The sequence below is a fragment of the Cervus elaphus genome, chromosome X, assembly GCF_910594005.1.
Source record: "Cervus elaphus chromosome X, mCerEla1.1, whole genome shotgun sequence".
Taxonomy (NCBI): domain Eukaryota; kingdom Metazoa; phylum Chordata; class Mammalia; order Artiodactyla; family Cervidae; genus Cervus; species Cervus elaphus.
Genome location: NC_057848.1, coordinates 173849698 through 173864023, shown reverse-complemented (window position 1 = coordinate 173864023; position 14326 = coordinate 173849698). Strand labels below are relative to the sequence as shown.

The window sequence follows — 14326 nt, the reverse complement described above, 5'->3', positions numbered from 1 at the left end:
CAGTACTATTTATTCCTTGGAGTGACATACATAAATGTAGGTGTAGGGAAAGGAGATTTTTTTCTTTTTTTTTAATCATGAGCGGGCTTATTTTACTAAGTGATTTTTTAAAAGACATATCCTTGTTCCTGGTACAGCGACTGTGTTAAATTAAACACCATTAATTGCTTCAGTTTGTCAAGAATGGTGTGTAAACAAATAATTTTGTTCTAGGTTTAACCAAGTTAAAGGTGTCCTTCGCTAGACTTATGAGGCTCTACAAAACAGTCATTATCTTTTGCGTGTGCAGTCCATATAGATATACCTGCAATCATTTGAAGGAATTTAAAGATTTATCAAAATGTACACTTTGCATCTAATGCGTGAGGTGCCTTTTCTGTGTTGCAGTTCTCATAGTTTCATTCATCTTAGAAGTGTAGCATGTTTTGCTCCCTGTAAAGATGTTGTTTACATGAGTGATGTTGTCTTCTTGTAGTTCCTCAGTTCATGTACAACTCAGTAAATGCTATAGACTCTTAGAGATATGTATGCTTTCAGCAGCTTCCCTGGTGGCTGAGATGGTGAAGAATCTGCCTGCACTGCAGGAGACCTGGGTTCCATCCCTGGGTCGGGAAGATCCCCTGGAGAAGGAAATGGCAACCCACTCCAGGATTCTTGCCTGGAGAATCCCATGGACAGAGGAGCCTGGTGGGCTACAGTCCAAGGGGTCTCAAAGAGTCAGACACAACTAAGTGATTAACACGTTCACTTTCTTTTCATGCTTCCAGCAAGTTAAAAAGTCCAGTTAGAAGATGCCCGTGAAAGCAATGCTGTCTGACTCCCAAGTTCTGCACCCTTAAAAATCACCTGATGCAAAGAGCTGACTCATTGGAAAAGACCCTGATGCTGGGAAAGATTGAGGGCAGGAGGAGAAGGGGATGACAGAGGATGAGATGGTTGGATGGCATCACTGACTCGATGGACATGGGTTTGGGTGGACTCCGGGAGTTGGTGATGGACAGGGAGGCCTGGCATGCTGCAGTCCATGGGGTTGCAAAGAGTCAGACACGACTGAGTGACTGAACTGACTGATTGGTACCTCTGGGCTCACAGAGCGTTCTCTTTTGAGACCTATTTTTTCTCATTTATTTTCTGAAAATATTTATGTATGTATGTATTTATTTGGATGTACTGGCTCATAGCTGTGGTATGCACAATATTCAATCTTGGTTAGTAAATGCAAGATCTTTCATTGTGGCTGGACCACCAGCAAAGTCTCTTTAATTTTTAAATGACGCATTAGCTAGAAATCATCTGAAATTATTAATGTCTGTGTTGACTGGGCTTCCCTGGTGTCTCAGATGGTAAAGGATCTGTCTGCAACGTGGGAGATCCAGGTTCAGTCTCTGGGTTGGAAAATTCCCCTGAAGAAGGGATAGAAAAATTCATTTCATGAGAGAAAGTATGTCCTTTTGATTACATATATAAAGAAACTTAAAAAAAAAAAAAACCTCAATTCTTTAATTCTTTGTTCCGAATCCCAAGGGTGATCAAAGGCCTGTAGGTGGAAAAAATGTTATTTGTAACAAAAGATGAGAAGGAAAAGCTGCTTTTAGTTGAGACATCTTTAAATTTTGTATGGTAATTGTTACCGTTACTATTCATTCCCTTTCTTTTTCTGACCTAACAGTTGGTTCTGCTTTCGGACTTCTGTGTCAGGGAAATTCTGAAACACTTGTAAGTGTCACCCCCTCACCCCCAATACACACACAGAGGGCCACATCTTGATAATTACTTTGGAGAAGAAAACCATTGCATCTGAAGCATCTTGTCATTCTTTACACACTAGGGTATCTATCATTCCAGCGAATCCATGTTAATGATGTCTGAGGGTCTCATTTGCTCCCATTTCTGATCTTGGAAACAAGTCCGCTGACTTCTTGGCTTGACCTCTTGTCATCCATGACTTAGAGGAGAAGAAAATAGATGAAATTATTTTCCCCAACTAAGATGTCCATTTTCTGTAACTGCACGTTGGCGACATGAAACTTGTTGAATTTTAACCGTAACCTCAGGTTGAATGCCCACAAGCCTTTGGAATGGCCCATGCCTACCTCCTAAACTGGCCGTGTTCATAGTCTTTTCCTTTATGTCTTGTTAGAGGATGTTGAATAGAGTTCTCTGTGGTATACAGTAGGAACAGGTCATTTATCCAAAGGATGGCTTTTTAAGCTTGAGACTGCCGGTGAGACAATGTCTCTGCGTACTTGTGAGTGTTGTCTGTTGCCCCTCCCACCCCTAAACAGGAAGGAGATGGCAGTGTTGGCCTCGTCTCCTCTCTGACGGGTCGTCAAGGAGATGCTCATGTTGCTCTGGGGACCGTACTACCAGACGGGCGTCCCTGCCCCGCTGGGTGACCACTGCCCCCCGAGGGTGGTGGGTAGAGGGTCAGAAAGGACCGAGGTCCGCAGGTTTACACGATCTCCATCACCTCCTGCTGCTAGTGAGAACAGACTCGTTCATGTCTTCCCCAAGGCCCTTGACTCGGTCGCTACGGACATCCAAAGTCCGCTCCACCGTAAGTTAGGATGGTAAGGTCTGGCCAGCCCTCTCCATTTGCAGCTGGTTATCTTTCCTCCTCACGTAAGATAATGGTCTCACCTGAACTGGTGAGCAAATTCACGCAGGACCGCTTGCTAAAGGGAAAAAAAAAAATCTATCATTTGGGCAATTTATTTATCTATACTATAAGTTGTTAAAAGATTGTTAAAAGTCACATCTACTAATTTCAGTCATCTTCATGATGTCTTTCAGAAAGGTGAACCAGTGTGACACATTGCAGGCAGATTCTTTACTAGCTGAGCCACAAGGGAAACCCATTCAACATCCAAGATCATATTAGATATTTTTAACCCATAAGCCAGAAGAGTGTCTGAAGTATTCAAATGTTCTTTAGCCATTAAGATAAAATCCATTGGAAAAGTTTTCCATGAAAATGAAAGACTGTAAAAAGAGGGGAGCTGGTACATTTACGTCTGATTCTGTGTTGAGAAAGTACGACTCCTAAGGTTCATTTCTATTGTTTTTCTTTTACCAGCCTCCGGGCGAAAAATACAATGGGTTCAACAAAGCCCCGCGTAATGCTAAATGAATTTCATGTTTTAGGAATCTTAGCCAGAAAGAGGAATTTAAGCAGAACCACTTGAGGGTAAAACACTTCAACTCTGATAAACCAAAAGCAGTTGATGAACCACCATGATAGAAGAGACAATTTGAAATTCTGTCAAAGTCAATGAATTTCTGTATAGAAATTGTAACATAGCACGTTTCAAGTGCTCCGGGGGTTAAAAAGTCAGTATCCTTGCTAGAAAAAGCAATGATGTCCATCTACACATAGCCATCAGAACTTCCAGGGAGGGGAGGCAGGAAACACTTAAAAAGTGTTTTCTCGCTTAAACATGAAGCTTATTCTTAAGAACTTGGGAGGTATGTCCTAGAAATGATTTCTGTTTGAAACCTTTGTGAATTATTACGAAGATCAAAAGCCGATGTGACTCCTTCTCTCTTCTTTACATAAGAGAAGAGGTTCATTATTATTAAAGCTGTTTTTAAAAAAAAATAGAATATAGGGAACAGAAGAGAAGTGTTAATTATAGGTGCTTTTTCAAATTTTTTCTTTTTTTTTGCAATCTTATGAGTGATAGTTTCTAGATCCTTTTGATTAGTAGAAGGGCACAGTATCAGCTTTTCCTTTTTTTTTTTTTTTTTCCAGTAAAATGTCTCAGAACCTCCTTCCTTCCTTTGTTTTTTACCATTATCAAAACTCTATCAAAATTTTTTAAACAGCTACAACTAAAAGATTAAAGGAAACGGAAAAAATAGCAAATGGATCTTTCACGGCAATAGGTATAAATGAGCCCTCACCACAAGAAAAATAATTTGTAACTATGTGCTGGTTAATATTAACTAGACTTACGGTGGTGATCTTTTTTGCAGTATGTACAGATAGCAAATCATGTTGTGCACCTGAAATGAATATAATGTCATATTTCAATTAAAAATAAGTATAAATGAGATTATCTGCCCATTAGAAACAAAAGATTATCACCCTAAAATACACATACATACAACTTAGAAAGATTATAGCGAGTAGAATTTGCAACCACCATCATATTCCATCACCAACAATAAAATGGGAAATCAAAGACAAAAAATATTATAAAAGTAAAAAAAAAAAAAAAGGCACTGAAAATTTTAAGTAAAATATATTACAATCTGTGGCTTAACTGTTGAGTGAAAGAAAAAACAAAAACCCAAAATGCAGATTTTATCTAGAATAAATTAGTTGTAGCTAGCTGTACCATGCCCAGAGGAAATTAAATGATTTTTAATAACTACGGAATAGAAAAAAAAATGTGAGGCATATTCAACTGAAGTTGTTAGAAAAAGTAATTAAAAATAGAACTAGTGCATTCCCTCAGGTTTCCTATGAACCTTAACTCTGAAAGCACCATGTGAGTTAAAAATTTAAAAAATATAAAACTAATAATGAAAAGAACAAAAATGAAATTGAACATTAGAAAACAGACAAACAATAAAACATAAACCCACTAACCCTTGATGAAAATGAGTAAAATCAAGTTAGGAGATGATAAAATTTAAAAGTTGGTGATACCGCAAATCCAAAATTTGAAATAAAATTTGAAATAAGATTTTTTGGTTGGACTTACAATGATCCACTCCAGTATTCTTGGGCTTCCTTGGTGACTCGGCTGGTAAAGAATCTGCCTGCAACTCGGGAGACCTGGGTTCGATCCCTGGGTCGGGAAGATCCCCTGGAGAAGGGAAAAGCTACCCACGTCAGTATCCTGGTCTGGAGAATTCCATGGACTGTATAGTCCATGGGGTCGCCAAGAGTCGGACACGACTGAGCGACTTTCACTTTCACTTAAAATTGAAAAAGCGTGAAGACACAATATTCAAGGAAGCTTTTCCTGGACGTTAAGACCCCTGAAACGCCACGACTGGACATCCTTTGACAGGAAAGAAAATGAATGTATTGAGAGAGAAAGCGGTTTATAGAAGGTCTCACCCTCAGCCTCTCCTCTTGCCTTCGTTCCGCCCAGCCCACCCATTGTGAGTACGACTTTCATTAGCTTCTTTCCGTAAATGTCAACAGGCACTAGGTCTCTCTGTCCACGTCCACATGAAAAGATCTGATGCTTTTGTTTTCTACAGAGACACAGTATTTCACTGGGTGGCTTATTAGAGTTTGCTCAGCAAGTCCTGTTTAACGGAAATTGTTTCCAGTCATTTGCAAATTCCAGATGTGGCCGGGATTGTAGCCACTGGGTGGAATGTGGCAAATCAGACATCGATGAGAGCTTCGTTTGAAAAGTAACATCGGTTTTTCCCGGTGTCTCTAGTTAGGTTGTGAGGAACTTCTCAGGTGGTGCTCGTGGTAAAGAACCCGCTTGCCAATGTAGGAGTCAGAAGAGATGTGGGTTCAATCCCTGGGTCGGGAAGATTTCCTGGAGGAGGGCATGGCAACCCTCTCCAGTATTCTTGCCTGGAGAACCCCCATGGACAGAGGAGCCTGGTGGAATATAGCCCACGGGGTCGCAGAGAGTCGGATGCAACTGAAGCGACGTAGCTCGCCAGCACACAGGTTAGGTGTGGGAGCGCTGAGTATAGTCTATCAGCGGCTTTGGATTTTAAACCCATGTCTGAACTTTTTTTCATCCATTCATGAGTACACGTGCTCGCTTCCAGCTTCTCAGCATGTGTCATTTCTACCCCCGGAACCGCAGAAATAGTCGTCGCGTATAAACACAAATAAAGCTACGCTAATCCATCAGTGTTTGACAGGGAGTTTGTTATTAATAAATGCCTTTGATGATTTTTAAATCCTTGCCAGCTGTTTAGAAATAATTGAGGCTGTGAAACCTGGAACAGTGTTTCCAGTTCCCAAGCAAACGGAATCTTAATTGCTGGCGTGTAAATTTCTCCCACTGTTATTTTTAGACACCAATATCCTGAAGCAAATTAGCACATGTAGAACCATCTCAATCCATTTTAGAAACAGGAAATGTCTCTAGTCCACACTTTCCATTGAAGTCTTGGGTTACTAATTTGAACTCAAGTGCGTCTTTGAATTTCTTGAGATCTGGGCCAGATGAAGCATCCTCGGATGTATTTAATCCCAGGGGTTTTCCCGCTGAATACACCAGTGTGGGTGTGTCTGCCATCTGCGGTTATGTCCTGCTGGTCAAGCCTGGTCCGTCGTGATCAGTGTATTCCCTTATCCTATACTGGTTATTGGTTATTCAGTATTTGAAGCCGCTTCGACCGTTAGAACTGTTCTCAAATAAACCTTGCAAACTGGCCCAGGTACCCCCTCTGAGTCCAGAATAAATACGGATCTGGCAGTTCACGTTCCCCCAGGAACCGAGACAGAAAAGCCTTTTGCGAATCCGGTGACTCATCAGAGAGGGCAGCTTTTTACACAGCGATGTCCATTTAGACCAAATGGAGGAAGTTTACCATCCCACACAAGCCATAAAACGGACTTGTGAAATACAAATCTCTTCATACCCGTTGTTAAGCCCAGGGCGGTAACCTCATTGGAATTAGAAAAGTCAGGCTCTGACAAAGAAAGCGCTCCAGCTTGAGTATGATTCAAAACAAACGGTGCAGGTCAGCGGGAAGCTTTCTCGGGGACTGTTTTTCCCTGTGCCAACCCCCTGGAAGACCCAAATTCCCCCTGCCTCTCCCAACACAAGCAATCTTTAGCTGACGTTGATACTTACTCTACCATCATGAATCTTCTTTTCAAAATAACTATCAGATTTAAATGATGGATATCCTAATCCTTTTTGTCATTGCCTCTGAATGTTCATGGCCAATGAGTGCAGACAGTCTACTCTGCTTCAGAAGCTTTTCTCATTGTGGGCAAACCCAGGTAGTGTGGCATCTTACCCTGATAACGTCGGCTCTGGAAACGTCCCAGGAGCAGAGAGGAAATGTGGACCCTAGACAGAATCTTCCATTCTCCACTGTGTCTGTGATTTGGGGAAAAGTCCCGGAGGTTAAAGAAAAGCAGAAATAGCAATGCGTCATGTTATCGATACATGTATAATACTGCACGTCTCCGTCATCAGGAATTATTAATACCTCCTGTCGATCACTGCCTTCTGGTATTTGCCGGTCGTATGCAGCATGAAGTGGATGGGGCCAGACAGACGTGGTGATGTTCGGGGCCAAGCCCTCCCCTTCCCCAGGTGATTGAAGGCAGACCCCCCGGGCCGGCGGGCAGACCCTGTGAGCCTTGAGTTCCCCAAGTGCAGAGGGCAGACGTGTGCAGTTGAAAAATCAACATCGCACATCAGGCCTTGAACAAAATTCAGATGCCACCCACATGCTTTCTGTTTGGACTCAGCTCTCTTGACTGCCCTAAAAATACATCATTATTTCTCTTCTTGGTCCCCTTTGATTTATGATTTTGACTCGTCTTTTTTTTTTTTTTGAAATGTATCTGGAGCAACATTTAAGACACCTGGCAATGTGTGTGTGTGTGACTTGTTAAGTCACGTCCGACTCTTTGCAACCTCATGGACTTCAGCCCTCCAGGCTCCTCGGTCCATGGGATTCTCCAGGCAAGAACACTGGAGTGGGTTGCCCTGCCGCCCCCCCCCCAGGGGATCTTCCCCACCCACGGATTGAACGTGGGTCTCCTGTACTGCAGACCGATTGTTGACCCTCCGAGCCGCCAGGGAACCCCACCTGGCAGTATGTGACCCTATAAAAAGAAAGAGGGTAAAACGTCCACAGCAGTGTGAGGCGCATGGATGGAGAAGTATCAGGGAAAGGGGAGTTACAGGAGCTCAGCTGCAGAACTGACCTGCCGCTCCCAGGATGGATGGCAAGCAGAGAGACACCAGGACTTGACGGTGATGGTTTTCTGATGAGATGGTGGTGCCCTCTGTACCCCCTGGAAGACACCCGTGTAGTCCTGGGTCCGCGTGGCATTGATGACACACGCTGACTTTGGAAGCGACTGATTCCTTAATCTTTGGTTGCGCTGGGTCTCGGTTGCTGTGCACAGACTTTCTCTAGCTGTGGCGAGCAGGGGGCTTCTCTCTGCTTGTGGTGCTTGGGTTTCTCATTGCGATGGCTTCTCTAGTTGCAGAGCATGGGCTCCAGGCATGCAGGCTTCAGGAATTGTGACCTTCAGTTGTTCAGCAGCACGTGCAGTCTTCCCAGACCAGGAATCGAACCGGTGTCCCCTGCACTTGCTGGCGGATTCCTCTTCACTCTACCAACCGGGGCAGCCTGGCACATACCGCTGTGTAAACTGTGAAGACAGGGGTGTCAGTGATAGCTTTTGAAAACAAAAACAGTATAGGAACCTCCTCCGTGGCCCACTGGTTAAAACTTCGCCTTCCAATCCAGTGGCTGCAGGTTTGATCCCTGGTTGGGGACCTAAGATCCCACCTTCCTTGTGGTGGGAAAAAAACCCAAACCTCAAACAGAAGCAGTATTGTTACAGCTTCAATAAAGACTTTAAAAATCATCCATATAAAAAAAATCCTGTACAAAAAGAATGACATCCCTTATATATTGTAACAGTGACATCCCTTATATGTGGAATCTAAAATGGAATTTTAGAAATGAACTTACAAAACAGAAAGAGACTGTCAGACTTAGAGAATGAACTTTTGGTTGTTAGGGGGATGGATGGGGAGAGGGATTGTTAGGGAGTCTGGGATGGACATGGACACACTACTGTATTTAACATGGAGAACCAGCAAGGACCTGCTGGACAGCACAGGGAACCCAGCTCAATACTCTGTAATAACCTTATGGTTCCCAGGGGGAAGGATGCGGGAAGGGACAGTCAGGGAGTCTGGGATGGACATGGACACACTGCTGTATTTAACATGGAGAACCAGCAAGGACCTGCTGGACAGCACAGTGAACTCTGCTCAATACTCTGTAATAACCTTATGGTTCCCAGGGGGAAGGATGGGGGAAGGAATAGTCAGGGAGTCTGGGATGGACATGGACACACTGCTGTATTTAACATGGAGAACCAGCAAGGACCTGCTGGACAGCACAGGGAACCCAGCTCAATACTCTGTAATAACCTTATGGTTCCCAGGGGGAAGGATGGGGGAAGGGACAGTTAGGGAGTCTGGGATGGACATGGACACACTGCTGTATTTAACATGGAGAACCAGCAAGGACCTGCTGGACAGCTCAGAGAACTCAGCTCAATGTCATGTGGCAGCCTGGATGGGAGGGGAGTCTGGGAGAGGATGGATGCATGTACATGCATGGCTGAGACCCTTCACTGTTCACCTGAAACTATGTCAAGGTATTCCACATTACAAAACAAACAGTGATTTTTAAAAAACTTATAAAAAGTGTAACTCTGACCCCCATTGGCCCTTGAGACAGAAGGTCTTGGTGTTGTGAGAGCTCCTTGGTGGCTCTGGGTCTTAGAAGGTGACACTCTGCCCACACGCAGGGTGACTCTTCTCTTTTGCTGAGGTCTTCTCCCTGCCCTGCGGGAGCCGCACCCCACCTGGGCAGCCTTGACTGTCCAGCACAAAGGGGTTTACACCCCTGAAACAACCCTTGGGTGTAAAGCAACCCTCAGTGGAGTAATTCTCAGTTTTATGAGTCTCCAGTTGCAAGATCCCCATGGTGAGAACCTTCTCTGCCTCTTCTCCTTTCTGTTGGAGGTTCTCACTTCCTCAGCAAGGCTTCCCGACATCCTTTTGCAAAGAAACTACCTACCGTTAAGTCTTAGACTCCATGTCTCCTCTGGGAGAACCCAAACCAAGACATTTCATTAAACGTAACAGCACGTTGATAAAGTGTACCTTTGTGAAGGGCTTTCTGTGGGGAGATGATGTAACCAATATAGGGTAATCCACATCAGCTGTTGTCGTGAACCCCTCTGTTGCAGGAAGACGGTTTAGACCATCTCGGGTCAGGAAGGGATGGTGTGTACAGTCTCCCTGCACAATGGGCTTTAACCAGTCCTGCTCACGTCAGACATTCTCAGTTCAGCCGCTCAGTCGTGTCTGACTCTTTGTGACCCCACGGACTGCAGCACGCCAGGCCTCCCTGTCCATCACCAACTCCCGGAGCTTGCTCAAACTCATGTCCATCGAGCCGGTGACGCCATCCAACCCTCTCATCCTCTGTCGTCCCCTTCTCCTCCCGCCCTCAATCTTTCCCAGCGTCAGGGTCTTTCCCAGTGAATCAGTTCTTCACATCAGGCGGCCAGAGTAGGGGAACGAATAGGAGTTGAACAGGCTTGAGAGTGGCTGGAGGGAGGCTGGTGATTGTCCAGTTTCTCGATTCACCTCCGTCCACTTTGTGAATTTCATCTGTGAATGTACATCATTCATTCACTGTGAAATGTGTGCTTGCAATTTTCTGTGTTATGTTAAACTTCAGTGAAAAAAGTCACCTTTTAACCAACGTTATTTATTTATTTATTTATTTATTTTTATTAGTTGGAGGCTAATTACTTCACAACATTTCAGTGGGTTTTGTCATACATTGATATGAATCAGCCATAGATTTACACTTATTCCCCATCCCGATCCCCCCTCCCACCTCCCTCTCCACCCGATCCCTCTGGGTCTTCCCAGTGCACCAGGCCCGAGCACTTGTCTCATGCATCCCACCTGGGCTGGTGATCTGTTTCACCATAGATAGTATACATGCTGTTCTTTTGAAATATCCCACCCCCACCTTCTCCCACAGAGTTCAAAAGTCTGTTCTGTATTTCTGTGTCTCTTTTTCTGTTTTGCATGTAGGGTTATCATTACCATCTTTCTAAATTCCATATATATGTGTTAGTATGCTGTAATGTTCTTTATCTCTCTGGCTTACTTCACTCTGTATAAGGGGCTCCAGTTTCATCCATCTCATTAGGACTGATTCAAATGAATTCTTTTTAATGGCTGAGTAATATTCCATGGTGTATATGTACCACAGCTTCCTTATCCATTTGTCTGTTGATGGGCATCTAGGTTGCTTCCATGTCCTGGCTATTATAAACAGTGCTGTGATGAACATTGGGGCGCACGTGTCTCTTTCAGATCTGGTTTCCTCAGTGTGTATGCCCAGAAGTGGGATTGCTGGGTCATATGGCAGTTCTATTTCCAGTTTTTTAAGGAATCTCCACACTGTTTTCCATAGCGGCTGTACTAGTTTGCATTCCCACCAACAGTGTAAGAGGGTTCCCTTTTCTCCACACCCTCTCCAGCATTTATTGCTTGTAGACTTTTGGATAGCAGCCATCCTGACTTTAACCAACGTTATTTAGAAATCTATCCTACCCAGGGATCAAACCCGTGTCTCCTGCACTGGCCTCTGGATTCTTTACCACCGAGCCACCAGGGAAGCCTGGTACATATGCATAGACGTTGGTATTTCCTGTCTGCGAGATCATCAGATTTTTTTTCTGTACAGGTCTAAAATTCAGGCACATTGTGTTCCTCTTTTGTAAAAGAGAATAATTCCTCTTCGGTAGGAGTATGGCAAGACAGCAGTGATGTGAGTAGAGTTTTCATCCCCAGATAAATACCCAAGTAGGAATTCCAACAGTAGACCAAACTCCATTTGCTCCTGTGTTTCCAAGGAACATCATTCATTTCACTAACAGGAAAGTAGGTGGCACGGTGATCATTTACCGTGAAACTCAAAGACCCTAACATGCATTCTTTACCTGGCTGATGGATGCCCAGCGTTATAAGTCAGCTTTAGTTTGGCTTACAGGAGTCCTTGATGAAATCAGGCTTCACTGAAGGCTGGCAGAGAAAAGTTGATTCTGCAGGCAGGAAATACCAAGCTCCGTATATAGGTACCGGGCTTCCCAGCTGGCTCGGATGGTGAAGAACCCACCTGCCAATGCAGGAGACCCAGGTTCCATCCGTGGGTTGGGAAGATTCCCCTGGAGGAGAAGATGGCAACCCACTCCAGTATTCTAGCCTGGAAAATCCCATGGACAGAGGAGCCTGGTGGGGCTACAGTCCATGGGGTCACAAAGAGTCGGGCTTGACTGAGCAACGTTGACTCACTCACTCAAAAAAACCGTGCCTTAGCTCATTCAACTAGTGCTTCAGATTACCCAGCAGAGACTGTTGAGTTGGAACCTGAAACAAGGGAATCTCTCTCCAGCAGCCAAGGTCTCCGCCGTTGTGTAAGAGTAGACAGCCTTCTCGGAGTCGAGAAGTGGGCCAAACCTGGAGACGTTCGCCTGGCAACGCATAATTACTCAGACCCTCTCCTGGGGAGCAGTGTTCTCTGGCCTTCCGTGTGTTTCTGCTTACAGCGTTTGGGGTTTTCTGTTTTTTAAAATGGTTTCAAAATATTTAATTTGTATGCAGTTCAGTGATGAAAGCACCTCTCGTCCTGTTTTTCCCGGTGAAGCAAGCAGAATATTTGTACAGAGGTGGTCTAGATACATGTATCCATAAACAACAATAGAGTTTAGTTGTCTCCCTTACTGGGATATGGTTACTTTTTTTTTTTTTTCCTACATGAGCTTGTTATGCATGTGGGGAGATGGGCAGCATCTTCCCTCCATCTTATATATCTATATCTATCTATCTATATAAAATGTATATATATATATAATGTATATATAGATCTATATATATATATATAATGTATTTGGGGCTGTGCTGGATTTTGGTTGCTAAGAGCAGAAATTTTCATTTCTCTGCGTTGACATATTAAAGCATTTCAGGAGGATAACAGATACATCTGCTCAAAAGGTTTTCCTCCTGTGTCTTTATTTTTTTTTTTGAAGTTGAAGTGGAACTAATTTAAGAAGCTGAAGCTGGTCTCCTGGCACACCTTCCTTTAAGGAAACCAGTGGGCTTTGCTTTCATTGCAATGAAACATATCAACGGCAGTCTCACTGTATTTCAGCCTTCCTCATGTCTGTCTTGGTTGCTACGAGCAGGCTTGTCTCTGCTTGCAGCCCGCGGCGGGGCTACTCCTGTTGCATTGTGGTGGCTTCTCTTGGGACACGTGGTCTTCAGGAGTTGCATTCCAGAATCTGGAATCTGCTGGATTCCAGAGCACAGGTTCAGTGGCTGTGAGATGCAGGCTGAGTTGCTTCTGGGCACCGTGGGATCTTCCCGGACCAGGGTTCGAACCCGAGGCCCCTAGCATGGCAAGCGGGATTTCTTAACCACCGACTCCCCAGGGAAGCCCTTCGCTTTGTCTTCTATACACCATTATTCTTGGTCACCCGAAAGGAAGAAGCCATGTCGTCTTCTCTGAGATGCACCCCCCGACCCCTTCCTGAGACATCTCCTCCAGTTATTTCCTTTTACCCTTGAGTAGCCAAGGGATGTGTTGACCTTGAGTCGATTTGGGAAGCCAGCTTCGGCGACAGGACTGTCGTGACAACACAAGGCAGGAAACAGTCCTTTTACACCAAGTCCCTGTGATTGTAAGGCGTCGTTTCACCTCTTGTGAAACAGTATTGCTCAGCATTTTTTCATGTGTGTGTTTGCTCATCTGTGGTGGGTGGAACGTGGCCATCGTGGTGGGGATGATTCTGCATCTCAGCAACAAGTATTTTCTTGGTCCCACCCCCTGTATCCTCTTAGCATCCTCCACGGTAGACTTTGAGGTTTGGCTGACTGCAGTCTGTCATTTCTGCATTCACTCTTTCTTTTGTTCATGTATTTTTTTGATGGAAAAGAATCATTGAAACATTCACTCACCTATTTACCTCTATTATGATTTCTCTGATGACACCCTTGGTAAAAAAAAAACCACCTCCTCCATCAAGGAGCACTCGTTAAACTGATAAAAAAGCATTTCAGTCTTCCTTGTCTCTGTCAGTATTGAAAAGAACATCTCAACACAAGCAGCTTTGAAGCTGAATGCTGCTTTATGCCAACCACATCTAAAAAACTCTTCTGGAAACTTCATGGACTTCTTTTTCTTTTTTTTTCACATCTGTGCTATCTCTAAAGATAGATTGATGAAGTTGGAACTTTTTCCCATTTGTCTCCTTGCAGGTACAAAGCTAATGCTTCAGGCAGAAGCATAATCAGGAGGAAAGTAAATCACAGACAGAAGGAGAAGCCATTCTCTTTGACCTTCTGTTGGAAAGAGAAAAAAATTCTCTTATAATAAATAAGAAATCCCATTCATGCTTTGTACTTCAAAAAGCAGTGGCAGTTGTGTTTGTTTAGTTGGTTGGGTACAGTTTCCAAGCTTGCTGGCGTGTCATAAACACTCATTAATGGTTAAACCATCAATCTCTATTCCCCACGGAGTATTGTTTAGTTGCGAAGTCGTG

The 14326-nt window shown here is 44.0% G+C and overlaps 1 long non-coding RNA gene across 1 annotated transcript; it reads right to left on the bottom strand.

Moving 5' to 3' along the window:
- Window positions 1-992: 992 nt before the first annotated feature.
- LOC122689260 lies at window positions 993-4753 on the bottom strand. The gene is made up of 3 exons (XR_006339779.1): window positions 4710-4753; window positions 3956-4005; window positions 993-2675 (listed from the first exon to the last, which is right to left on the bottom strand). It is a non-coding gene; the product is annotated as an uncharacterized LOC122689260 (long non-coding RNA).
- Window positions 4754-14326: the final 9573 nt, after the last annotated feature.